The following is a 13121-nucleotide window of genomic DNA, read 5'->3' on the forward strand; positions in this document are numbered from 1 at the left end:
ATAGCCTTTATACCTTAGTTAGTACATTTCTAAGGGGAAGATAAGCACACAGACCTAGTTTAACATTACATCAGCTTGTCCTTCACGAAACCAGGTGTTCTCTGCATACTTCTTTGTTTACGAGAGTCTTTTTCCGTAGATTTTTTGTACATTATCTTCTGGCCTTGAGTTTACCAGAAAACAGAAAAGTGGCAGTCTCATAGTACAGCAGGTTGCAACATAATAGAAATACAATCCTGTTAACACAAAGGTCAGTCTTTTTGCAGAAGTTCTCAGCTAAATTTATCTAAAAAGTTTAACACACAAAGACTCTGCGCCTCTGGTGAGGCAGCCTCTGTTTTAGCACTCTTGGTCAAAATTAACAATTACCTTATTGTTTCCACACTAGGGCTAAACTCTTATTTTTCTAAATCCTTAACTATATTAACAATAGCTTCCACTGCACAACCTCAGCACATTAACAGCAATCAAACATTGATCCAATAACCACTTTTAGAATAATATTTTTTGTGTTCTCTAATAGGGCTTCCTCACCCCCCAAAGGTCTCTGTGCCTATTAGGGCCTTTGTGTGATCAGGTTCTTTATGCTGTTCATGATTAAGGTGTTGTGAGCAGTCACGTGCATTAGTACGCATTTGCCAAGCAGACTAGAATGCCAGTAAAGGGGTCTAAATTGAAACACTCCTTTCATCCTGGATAATCTTATAGGATACCACCGTCCGGGGGACATATTAATTAAAGTTCTAAGTTGATTCTGTTTGGAAAGAGATCGGGGAAGGCCTTCTACCTGTGTCACAGAAATTAGAGAGTAGTCTAATATAGCAAGCATCAGAAAGACAGATATCATCTTTAAGGTGAGCCCTGGGGCAGCTTTTCGAAATCCCTGAGGTCCTAATCTGCCTTGCTTGTCAGGTCTTCTCCTCATGACCTTGTCATGGGTGGGATCTCATGTGCTGGCTCCTGGCAACCAGTTGCTTAGGTCCACCGTCCAAGTGCCCACTCTGGCCACCAGGGAGAAGCCTATGCAGATGGAGAGCAGCTTCAGGAAGTGGAGGAAGTAGCCCATGATGGTCAGAGAGCCCAGGCCAGAGGATGGTCAAGAGAAGGATGTGGATCATTGTCAGCTCAGTAGGAGTAGAACCCTGTAAAAGATCTAGATCAAGAGGCAGATTAAGTCACACGCCTAGAAAAGGCTCAGGGCCCTGTGATGGTTGAGGCTCAGGATCTGTGGAGCTGGAACCCATGGCTCAGATACTCGGGTAATAGCACAGCAGCTCCAGAATGGTTCTCCCCACCCATCACCCTTGGCCTTGTCAGGAGACTTGTCTTATTCTGAACCTCACAGCTAGATTGGGTCTGGCTTCAAACCATGAACATTTTTGAAATCTCTTTGTGTTTTGTACCATTATCTATGGAGACACAAGGTAGGATGGTCCTTACCTGAAGTCCCAATTATTCAAGGCTCTAAAAGTGAAAGTCGTTCAGTCGTGTCTGACGCCAGAATCCTGGAGTGGGTAGCCTTTCCCTTCTTCAGGGGATCTTCCCAACCCAGGGAACGAACCCAGGTCTCCCACATTGCAGGCGGATTCTTTACCAGCTGAGCCACAAGGGAAGCCCCCAAGTATACTGGAATGGGCAGCCTATCCCTTCTCCAGTGGATCTTCCCGACCCAGGCATCGAACTGGGGTCTCCTGCATTGCAGGTGGATTCTTTACCAACTGAGCTATGAGGGAAGAATACTTTAAAAAAAGATTCCTTAGAAAATTTGACCTGAACAGACGGGAGACACTTCATGGTTTTTATTATTTTACTTAGTGTGAATACTCAAAAGTTTAGTGGCAGGAACACTAATGTGTATGATCATAAAGTGCTGGCCTCCCAGTGGACCCTGCCAGGTGTGGGGGAGGGGCACCAGCTATCAGGGATGCTGGCAAAGTCTTGCTGTCTGTCTGCAAATTTGTTCCCAACTTAACCTCCATGAAGTAAACCTGTGATATATACTTAAGGTTAAATGACAGCTTTGGATCCATTTAATGGCATAGAGTGAGTTCTTGGGGAAGGAGAGGCATGGGGGTTCCTGCTGTGTGACCTGGGTAAGGCCCGTGCCCTCTCTGGGCCTCAGTTCCCCCACCTGGAAAGCAGCAGCTTTGCCTGAGTCTCCCAGCAGCCCCTCCTCCACTCTAGTCTGTGAGCCTGGACGTGGTGCCCCCGTCAGAGCCCAGCCTGGGTGTGGCTGAGCCCTGCCTGCCCAGCAGCCAGGCGTGTGGACTGGAAGACAGGGAGCTGGGAAGAATATGGCTGGGACAGAGGAAGGAGGAGGTGCAAGAAGGGCAGAGAAGGAGGAAGCTAGTAGGAAAGACACTCAGAGTGACAAGGACGTTGTGGGTCTATCAGGGGACCTGTCGCATGGTGCACCCAGTCATGCCAGCGACCTCTTCCCTTCCCCCTCCCCCTCACAGAGGACCCAGAAGGCCCTGCCCCACTCTGGACATAAGCACATGCAAGCTTGATTTGCTCCAGATCAGAGACTGCAAACCAGTTTGTACTGGAGGTGGCCCAGAGGTGTGTTAGGTTTCCCTTCACAGTGTGTAGAGTAAAGTATTATTTCTTCACTAAGTGTTTGGTAGCTGCAGTGTTTTAATTTCACATGAAAATCCACATTTCCAGCTCCTTTTGAAGCCTCAGGAGATCTGGTGTCACTGGGCTATGTTTCCTCAGAAAGGCAAGTAGATGGAGCTGAGCAGCTGCTATGCCATTTATATTGTTTTCCATTCTCATCTCTGTTTAATATTTTCTCTGTTTTCTTCTTCTATGTATAACTGACATAAAGCAGGACTGTGATCATCTCCCATGTGCCCCTTTCCCCTCTTGGGTGTGGCCAGGCTTCCTGCCTGCTCACAGGCGTGTCCACACCCCCATCCAGGGAGCAAACGTCCTCAACCTCATGGACAGCCTTCAACACACTTCATAGCCTCTGAAATCATATGTAGACATGTGTGTACATACATGTACATGTGTCTGTAGGGCATATCTGCATTTTTTTTTCCTGTTTTATAAACATGAGATTTTGTCATCACACAACATCTTGCTTTTCTACCAGCCCTGACAGTTGCAGCTGGTCCTCTGCAGGGCCCTTCATCCTCTCCATCCCCTTTACTTATTTCCTTCCCTCCTGGCTCCTATGGGCGTTTGGACTGACCCACTTGTCTAGGTCAGTGGATCCTCCCTTGTGAGTCTCAGACACAGCGGGTACGCAGGATATGACGAGGGGTCTTGGAATCTATGTGACTATCATGCTCTAGAACAGGAGGTCAGAATCCATTTCTGGAAACTTAGAAAAAGATATGACAAAGACTCTATTTTTTACTTCTGGGTATTCATCTTGGTTTCCTTTACCCATAGGAAAAAAATCATTACTATTTTGATTGCTTAAAACAACAGAAATTTATGTCCCATAGTTCTGGAGGCCAGAAACCTAAAGCCAAGTTGTCAGCAGGGCTGTGCTGCCTCTGATGCTCCAGGAGGGTCATTCCTTTGTTCTTTTAGCTTCTGCAGGCCCCTTAGCTTGGGCTTCCCTGATGTCTCAGACGGTAGAGTCCGCCTGCAATGTGGGAGATGTGGGTTCACTGCCTGGGTTGGGAAGATCCCCTGGAGAAGGGAATGGCTATCCACTCCAGTATTCTGGACTGAGAATTCTATGGACAGAGGAACCTGGCAGGCTACAGTCCACAGTTGGACAGGACTGAGCGACTTTCACTTTCACTGGCTTGTGGCACTAATGGTAAAGAACCAGCCTGCCAGTGCAGGGAATATAAGAGAATTGAGTTCGATTCCTGGGTCAGGAAGATCCCCTCTAGAAGGGCATAGCAATGCATTCCAGTATTCTTGCCTGGAGAATTCCATGAACAGAGAAGCCTGGTGGGCTATGGCCCATAGGGTTGCAAAGAGTCAGACACGACTGAAGCAGCTTAGCATGCACATATGCACAAAGGGAAAACAGGAGAAAAGAGAGTTATTGGAGTGGGGTGGGCAAGGCTGCTCTCTTTGGTGGGTGGAGATCAGGAAACTTGATGGATGTGACATTTAAGAAGGTAGTGAATGAAGTGAACAGGTTCTATGATGACGACTCCCCAGTTCCTGCCTCTGGAGCTGATCTCTCTTGGGATCCACAGTCACACCCAACCGACTCCTGATCTCTTCCTCTGGATGTCTCAGGACACGTCACACTCAGCATGTCCAGTCTCACCTCTTCAATCCCCCACCCCTAACATACACTGACCCTTCCTCATCTTTCCCATCTCAGTCAATAGCACCACCTTCACAGACGCTCTTCATAAAATACTTGTGAATCCACACACTCGTCTTCATCTCTAGATCCACCTGAGGGGATCCATCCATCCCCTCACCTGTACTCCCGCCATAAGCTTCTAGTTGCTTTCTCTATTTCCATCCTTTCCCTCAAAGTCTGATTTAGACTAAAGTCAAAGTAAGATACTTTGAAGGCTTCTGTTTGCTCTCTTAGGATGGAACACAGATTCCAAAACATCCCCTCCAAAGCCCTGCAGGTTCAGGCCCCTTTCTACCTCTCCAGCCTCCTCACCTCCCTCCCTCCAGCCACTGACAACTGCTTCCAATTCCCTCTTTGTTATCTCAGGGCCTTTCACCTTACGTGTCTACACACCACCCAAACCTGAACTGAGACGAGAACTCAGCCTGGCACATGGTAGTCAGTCCAGTGCCCAGTCAATGCCACTCTAAGCCTCAGTTTGCTCATCCAGAAAATGGAGATAATAGCTCCTGCTTTTAGTCTTAAAGGCTGTTAACTGCACCTTGAAGAGAACATCTCTGGCCACTTAAGCAGAGAATAACTGTACTAGAAGGATCCAGGATAGCTTGGAGAATCATTAGGGAGGGACCAGCCTGACTACAGGCTGAGACCAGGAAGGAGGGGTGCTGGACAGCCAGGTCACAGCCAAGGGCAATGGGTCGAGGCACCATGGCCATTGGAAGCATGCACTGGATGCTACTGTAGGCCCCGCAGAAGGAATTCTGATCTGTTTTTGTCTCTGGGTATCACCTGTTCTTGTGTGTCCAGGCGCCACTTATGGGGCAAGTCAAATATTTATCTGGCCTTTCAAGATTCTTATTGAGGGTGAGGCCCAGTCTCTTGCCAGGACTCACACAATGCGTTTGTTCTCAAATATGGCAGGAAGTTCACATTCTCAGTGGTTCCCCTCCATGGCAACGTCCATCACACAAGGCCAAGTATTGTTAGGAATATTAAATGAGACAAACTATGACTCAGCGATTCTCAAAAATTTCCCCAAATGGCAGAAGGATGGAATGTCTCCCACTCAGGAGGTTCATCCTGAAGCCTGATCTGTAAGCTTATATTATATTCATTTAACAAACCCTTGCCATGTACCAAGGGGGTAGTTATGGACCTAAAAGTTATAAGAGGTGTAGCACTCACTGCATATCAGGTAGTGCTTTAAATTCATTTGTTCCTTCCAGCAGCCCATGAAGTTTGTACTCACTGTCTCCATTTTCACAGGTACAAAGAGCTTAACTGGCCAAGATCATACACTGAGTAAGTGGCTGAGCTGGGATTTGAACCCAAGCACTTGAGTTCAGGATGTTAATTTCTGACTGGCATTGACTTTGTACCTTATATCAGATAGAGTAGTCAAAATTTTCTCAGCAGCAACAGACTGACTGGGTGACTCACTACCTCCATATCATTTCGTCTTAAGGGATATTATTAGTATTATCCCCATTTAAAAGATGATGAAACTGAGGCTCACAGTGTATATTACATCATTTGCTCAAGGTCCCAGAGCAACTCCCTGACAGTGTCAGGATTTGAATCAAAGTCTGTCTGCCTGAAAAGCTCAGCAGGTAATAGAACCTCAGGAAATGCTGAGTCCCTTCCCTCTACTCTCGGGTCCAAGAATCATCTGGCTTCTGTCTGTCCTGCTCTGATCACAGTGCCCCACTCAGAGGTCCTGCAGCAGCGCTGCCATCTCAGCCAGACCACTTCCTGTTGACTAGTCAGCCAGAGCATGCCAGAGAGTGTGGAGACCTTATATAGGCATTGATTGGAGCCTCACTGCCTTCTCCTCAGCTCACATGACTCACTACAGACACCTTCAGACAGGAGCCAGTCACACAGACAAGGGCCACATGGATTGGCAGTCAGCACTGCCACCCCCAGCCAGGCTGGACAGCCAGGTGCCTGAGGCCACAGGAGAGAAGGGTCCCTCTTCTCTCCACTCAAAGCTGGACTGAGGAAGTCATCTCCATGATTTTCCATGAAAAGCCAGAGAATGGGAACAGCTGTGCCCCGGGCTCTGTTTTGGATGCGGCTCAGGACACAGTCTGGCGGGGCGTCAGCTGGAGTCACCCTGTGTGGAGGAGGCTCTGGCTGCTGCCCCAGGAGACAGGGAGCCCAGGCCAGGCAGGGAGCAAGGGAAGGGCCTGAGGCTTGGGCACCAGGCAAATGGGGGATCTTCTCCATCAACTGTTTGTGCTAAAGGGCTGGGGAAGGCCCTGGTCACACAGCAGGTGGGCTTTGGGGCCACAGCTCCCCCTCCCCAGATTCCTGGACCCAAGGCGCCTGCCTTCCTTCTGCCTTTGGAGATAGGCCTGTGCCGGCATATCTCAGCTCCCCCAGCTGGTCTGTTTTGGAATCAGAACCACATGTGACTGTCACCCGGCTGTGGCCCCTGATCTACTTCGCTCTCACTCTGGGCTTCCCTTTCCTCTTCCCCTGCTGAGATCAGCCTCTTTGTTCTCTCAGCAGGAAAGACTGTGTGTTTCCTAAAGGAAACAGGAGCTCTGTAAACAGGACGAGAGCATCCAGGCTGCTGAACTGGATTCTGAAGAAGAGAAAGTGAAGAAATTGCAGGAACAAGGGAGTCTGGGAGACCTCAGATGGTGGAGGTGCCTGGAAGCAGTTTATTTTTGAAAAGCATCGCTGGAGATTTGGACCACTGGGAAGTGACTGAGAAAACCCATGTTATGAGAGAGAAATATGTTCACCGCCAAGCAGAGGTCGTGGGGAAGGAGGGTCTGTGTAATCAGGAAGGATGTGACCAATAAACCAATAAACTGACCAATAAACCCAGCAGCCAAGAGGAAAGAAACAAGCTGAGAGGGTGGACCGAGGGGAGGGCTATGCTAAACAGAAGACCTTTAAATTTCCATTTGCCCTCCAAAGTGAAAAGACTGGACCTTGTCTTGGAATTGTGACAAATGACCTTTAACTCCCCAACGGGTGGGATGGAGCAGCCGCCCTCATGAACCACAGGCTTGGACAGTGAGTCTCTCTGGTGAACTGGCCCTCGGCAATTCTTTTACTAAAGCATAGAGGCATTTCCCTCCTCCTGGGACAGTCTCTCAGGAAGCTCTGAGGGCTGTTCTGAGGAGATAAGGAGGGGCGGGCAGTGTGTATGTGACTTGGGGGAAGGAGGACACGCAACCGGCACACAGCTCCATACAGGTTACTGCTCTTCAGGAGGAACAGATATCTTGGCTAGTGGTTTTAGTGCTTTTCTGAGTATGGGAGGATGCAAGAAACTGGGTTTATAAAAAAGTCTCCTGAAAATATCTACGTTTCTGAGGGGCAGTTCCCAGAGCACTAAGTACCTCATCCTGACCTTTTCCATGACTTCCTCTCAGGGCAGATTTTAGGTCAGTGAGCTGCAGTGGCTAGTGACTTGATTCTTGTAGAACCTGGTGGTGGGTAACATTCTTTATCACGCAATCTGCTCTGTTTCTGTCTTAATTTCAATCAAGATTTGGGAGAAATTTTGACCATTTTGTCCCAGGGTGCTAGGAATGCTCACTCCCAGGCTGGGCAAGGGTTTCGTTGATAAACCACTAAAAGTGCAATTACTCACCTAGTCCTGTTAATAGGAGCCAAATCATCTGGACCACCTGTCTTACTAGTCCCTCCGGCTCTGGGAAGTGGCTCCCTCTTGTTGCTTCTTCCCCAGTCTAGTCACCCTGTTACAATCATGGTTGTTATATATGTTATATATATATATATATATATATATATATATATATATATATATATGTTATATATTATGAGGTCAAGTGTTTCAGTTAGCTGGTTATTATCATTTTTGTCAGAGGCTCAGGGACACATTTGTTAATGTAAGAAACGATGCTCTTCTAAAGTGGGAGAATACAAGTAATATAGCTAATGACATTAATAAAATCATAGGTAGGCAGTATCATATAAAGATACAAGGCAGAGGTTAGAGGAATAAAAATTGATCTTTGTTGGGAGCCGCTGGGACGCACCCAGTCCGTGACAAGGTCATGGGACGAGAGAGGAACCTGCAAGGCAGCTCTTCCTCACATGGGGCTGCCCCAGGGGCCCAATATGTCCCCTCCGGAGCCACCGAGATGAGACAGGAACCTGCAAGGCAGCTCTTCCCCTCGAGGTTGTCCCAGGGGCCCGGTATGTCCCTTTCTTCCTTCTGTCTTACTGTTGTTGGGCTTTCTATTAATTTTTGGAAATGATAATATATAGTAATAAGGCCTCGCTGGAAAAGTCCAAGCCTTTTTGGAAATGCTCAAGATTGCTCTGGCTCAGGACACGACCATAAACATCAAGTCATAAAAGAAAAGGCCACAGGTATAGTTTGGCTGCTTGCTTAAAAGATTATAATGTTTTAGAATAGAAAAGATTAGAGGTATTTAGATTTAGAAGTAGACATACCGCTTTAGTTTACTTGCTCCTTGGTTGAAAGGGTGTTCACTATTGCTATTTCCTTGCTGCTATTTGTTCATTGTTTCCCTTTCTTTAAACAACATGGGATATTATGGGTATTTTTGTAAAATTAGAAAGTGGGGTATATAGGATTTTAATAGAAGATTTATATTAACCAGCTTTACTGCCATTATCTCACTATTAATAGAGGTGTTTTGCTGCTTTAGAGGTGTTTTTGCTGTTTAATAGTTAATCATTGTAAATTGAGATTTTGTGGTTTCAGGTAAAGAAAAATATCAGGTTTTTCTCATGGTACTATTTTCAGAAATGTCAAACATGTTACTGTGACCCTTCCCATGTATTGTTTTATTGTCCAAAGAATTTACACTATACCTGAGATTTGTGGAACATTGTTTTTGTTAGAGTGAGAATGTTAGGTCATTGAGGCAAGAAGACTATGTACGGGACATTTAAGTATAAACCCTGTAACAGGAAATGTTCTAGATGAATGCTTAGGGGGAAAACATGTGGAGAAAAATATTGTCGGAAACACAAACCAATATCTGATGTAATATGTGGTGACTTAAGGGGGAGGTAATGTTCATTCTATAAAAACTGAGCTATCTTAAAAATAAAAAAAAAAGCTACCTCTTCTACACAACGTCTGTGTGTGTGTGTCTGTCTTCTTCCTCGCCGACGCCACTCATCCCGTGGGTATTCCTGGTCCTGCGGGGCTGGACCTCGGCAGATCTTTATGGTGGTTCAGTTATTTCTGCCCTTAGGAGGGCTGGTTACACATACCGCGGATGCACACTGCACACTAGAGGGGAGGGGGGAGGTCAAAGCAGGCAGAGAAGGCTTTTAAAATGTTTTTTGTCTTACCTGAAAATATCAATTTTATTTCATTGCTTCTTAAGATTTATCTGCGATGGGGACCACCTCCTGGAGCCCTCCCCATCCACCCCACCTTCTCATGGGTGAAGATCACATGCTTCATCCCAGTACAGGAGTGAGGGGCAGCAGTAGGGGTCCTCCCCTCCCCCACAGCTCTGCTTGCCTGACCCCTCTGACCCTGGAGACACTAGCATGCTGGGCTCTGGGGCTTTGTGGCTGAGAGCAGGCAAGGAAGAAAGATTGTGGTGTCTTCCTGGCCTCCAGCTACTGTCTGCTGGTCCCAATGCACATGTGAGCCCAGACATACAGGCACATATACAGGCAAACACACACACTGGGCATGCATGCAGGGACAACATCTTTAAATACAGTCACCTAGGGTGGGGCCCTTTAAGAGCTAAGGGGACAGAAAGTCTAGTATTGAGGGGCACAACTGCTAGTCATTTGGGGCTGGGCCATGTCCCTAGGTTCTCAGGAAAGGTGGGAGTGCAGACACATTGGGAAGGGCTCCCAGAGATGGGGGTTTGGGTGAGAATAAAAATCTGCTCAGTTTTCCTGAGTTCTAAGAAAATTTGGGACAATTAGGCTATGGCTGGTTTGGTTTTTTTTTCTTTTATATTTGTATTGAGATTTTAAAAAGAACATTATGGGAGAAAGGACAGGCTTCTCTCTATGAACAGCAAGGTTTGATGGTATCCAGAAATTCCAGAGAATTAAAAAATATATATATATTTACATTTATTTAGATCAAAAGAAATGTGCATCCCAGAGAAGCAGGAAGCAGCATCAGAAAACAAGTGACACACAGAAACACACGTGTATGCAGTACACATTCAAGCAATGTAGTTTCTTCAACTATGGCATTAGCAATACCCACCCACCCAACACCACCCCCCAATAAAAATTGGAAAAGAAACTTGCCATATAAATATACAGTCACCCAGTAACTTTTGCCTTTGAGACAGTAAAATAGAAAAGAAAAAAATCCCAGGCTAACATCAGCTTTAAGGTTGCAGTGGCCATGCTCTTCTCCCTGCAGAGGCAGGACCTGCTGTTTTGATCACTGAGGTGGGAAGGTCGCATCTCTGCCTCTCACCAACACTGCAGACAGCTGTCTTCAAGACCCTGGGGTTCTTCACCAGCTCTTTTTTTTATTTTCCAGAAAGTAGTTGGGATGGAAAGAATTCATCCCTGGATTCCTCTAAGAAGCCCTCTAGGTAGCAGGTGTTTAGTGAGCCTGCAAAAATTCTGGAGCCAGTTTTAGGTGGAGCTGAGTACCAGGAGGTCTAGGGACCCAGGGTCTCTGCTTCAAGACTCCTGCCAGTGAAAATTATAGAACTCCAGAGATTTTAAGCTAAAAGACAAGTGCACTGAATGCTCCTCTCCCATGGGAGATGGGTGCCTGAATCTCTAGCTACCCACCCTCACCCCCAGCCCTTCCCCCCCACATCTCCAAATAAAGACACTGTCAGGGGTACAGACACACTTTGGCAATGAGGCCCCTCCGGAGGCCCAGGGTGTGAACAGCTGCACAGAGGGCTGTGTGCTGTGGAGTCAGCACCTCAGGAGGTGGGAGAGGGCGGTGGGCAGAGAAGGAAGGAGTCTCAGGTCCTGATGGATCAGAAGAAGCAAAATGGGGAGAGGTGGTCAGGACACAGGAGACGAGAAAACCAAGGATGACCAGAAAAGGGGCAAAAAGCAGAAAATGTAGAAAAGATGAGAGAGGAAAAAGAAAGAAGCAAAACAGGGCTTGGGCCAACAAAGAAAACAAGAAGACAGAGCAGAAGGAGGGAAGGAAATGGAAAGGGAAGGAGGTGAATGGGGACGGATGTGAGAAGGGAGAGAAGGAACGAGGAAGAGAACATCCCGAGCTCAGTGAAGAAACTGCAGGTGAAAAGAGAAATCAGGAGCCCTGGGGCCCATCCTTAGTCACTACAAAAGCCTCCAAGGCCAAGTACAGCAGGTCAGCCAAGTAAATCAGCAGGTCAGTGGATGTCAAGATGGCCACAGTCCAACATTCATCCCAGACGCACACAGAGCAGGTGAGGTTTTTAATCACAGTAGCTCACATCACTGGACCTCAGGGGCTGCCAGCCCAGCTTTTCTTCAAAGGGGTAGAATGGCCAGAGGACCAGAGAGCTGGTATAGAGGAGGATGGAGAGCACGGTCTCCCTCTATAGTAAAGGATGGTACACAAATATGTGTGTTTCATTGTCATCTTTGAAAAACAGGGTGGATACGGTCCCCAGGTAGAAGCAGGTGGAACACAGGATCATTTGTCTTACCATGGCAGAAGTATGCTGGAAACAGGTGTCACAGTTGATAAGGATGCTATAAGTGAAAGCAAGAATGACACAGACCAGGAAGATCAACAGGCTCCCAAGCACACCCGGTCCAGTAGGCACAAAGCAGGATGTATCACCAGTCAGGGCACAGGTCCAGGCCACTTTGGTGGCATACAGCACAGAACTGATGAAAGAGAAGGCAGTGGCAGTGATGGCCTGGTTCCAGGTGGGACCCTGGAGCAAGAGCTGAACATAGTTGAAGGCAAAAATGACGAGGCAGCAAAGGGGTGAAATAGAAGGCATCGTGGTAGAGAAGGTCATAGCAGGTCAAGGGGAAGTGGGATTGGAGGCCACACAACTCCACCATGAAGACAGTGAGGGTCCCACCAAGGCAGAAGCACCACGGGAACACAGACCAGTTGCCTGTGCACTCACTCCGAGTGTCCATGCTGGCCACCAGCAAGCAGGGCACGCAAGTGGAGAGCAGCTGCCCCAGGTGGAGGAAGAAGACCACGGTGGTCCTGGAACCCAGACCTGAGGAGGTTCTCATGGTGATGGTGATGGTCAGGCAGGTCACCAGCACTGGTGTTGTAATCTTGCTTATTTTACAATAAAATCTGTGAACTACACAGCTCTGGGTTTTGATGGACTGGTTCAGTTTCACTTTGCCTGTTTTGTTCTGTTTCTTTGTTTTCATTTTTCCTTGAATATATGATCACTCACCCCTAGAGCAGATGTGCTGATTTGGGCAATGTAATGACCACAAACTCAGGTTCTCAGTCCACCAGGCGCCTTATGTTTAATGCAAAGTCTCCAAAACTAGAAGCACAACACACCCCCCAGCACACAACCTGCAACCATTTCCTGTTTCTCTTGTGTAAATCCCAGCTGAACCTTGCGGTGTTGGGCGTTGGTTACCACCTTCTTCCCTGGTTGCCAGCTTCCTTAAGATAAAGTTACTTTTCTTTCATTCAACACTTACCTCTCTGTATTGGCTTTTCAGCAGATTAATCAGAGCCTGGCGACAGTCAGAGCCTTTGTGCACCAGGTAGAAGTCAGGTCCCTTAGTCTCTGCCCTCTAGCTACACTTGGGTTGATGAGAGGACTGCTGCTGGGAAGGTGGGGAGGATCTACAGGTAAGTTTTACAGCTGCTAAACTCGTTAATTTCTGGAATTTCCCTATCCTTCCCCACTCATTGTGGACAGCCTGTTTCACTTTC

The 13121-nt window shown here is 47.3% G+C and overlaps 1 long non-coding RNA gene across 1 annotated transcript; it reads right to left on the reverse strand.

Moving 5' to 3' along the window:
* Nucleotides 1–9: 9 nt before the first annotated feature.
* Nucleotides 10–13003, reverse strand: LOC133068351 (uncharacterized). Its single transcript, XR_009695500.1, has 3 exons — nucleotides 12884–13003; nucleotides 9371–9542; nucleotides 10–1153 (listed from the first exon to the last, which is right to left on the reverse strand). It is a non-coding gene; the product is annotated as an uncharacterized LOC133068351 (long non-coding RNA).
* Nucleotides 13004–13121: the final 118 nt, after the last annotated feature.

Source organism: Dama dama, chromosome 13 (assembly GCF_033118175.1).
Source record: "Dama dama isolate Ldn47 chromosome 13, ASM3311817v1, whole genome shotgun sequence".
Classification (NCBI taxonomy): Eukaryota; Metazoa; Chordata; class Mammalia; order Artiodactyla; family Cervidae; genus Dama; species Dama dama.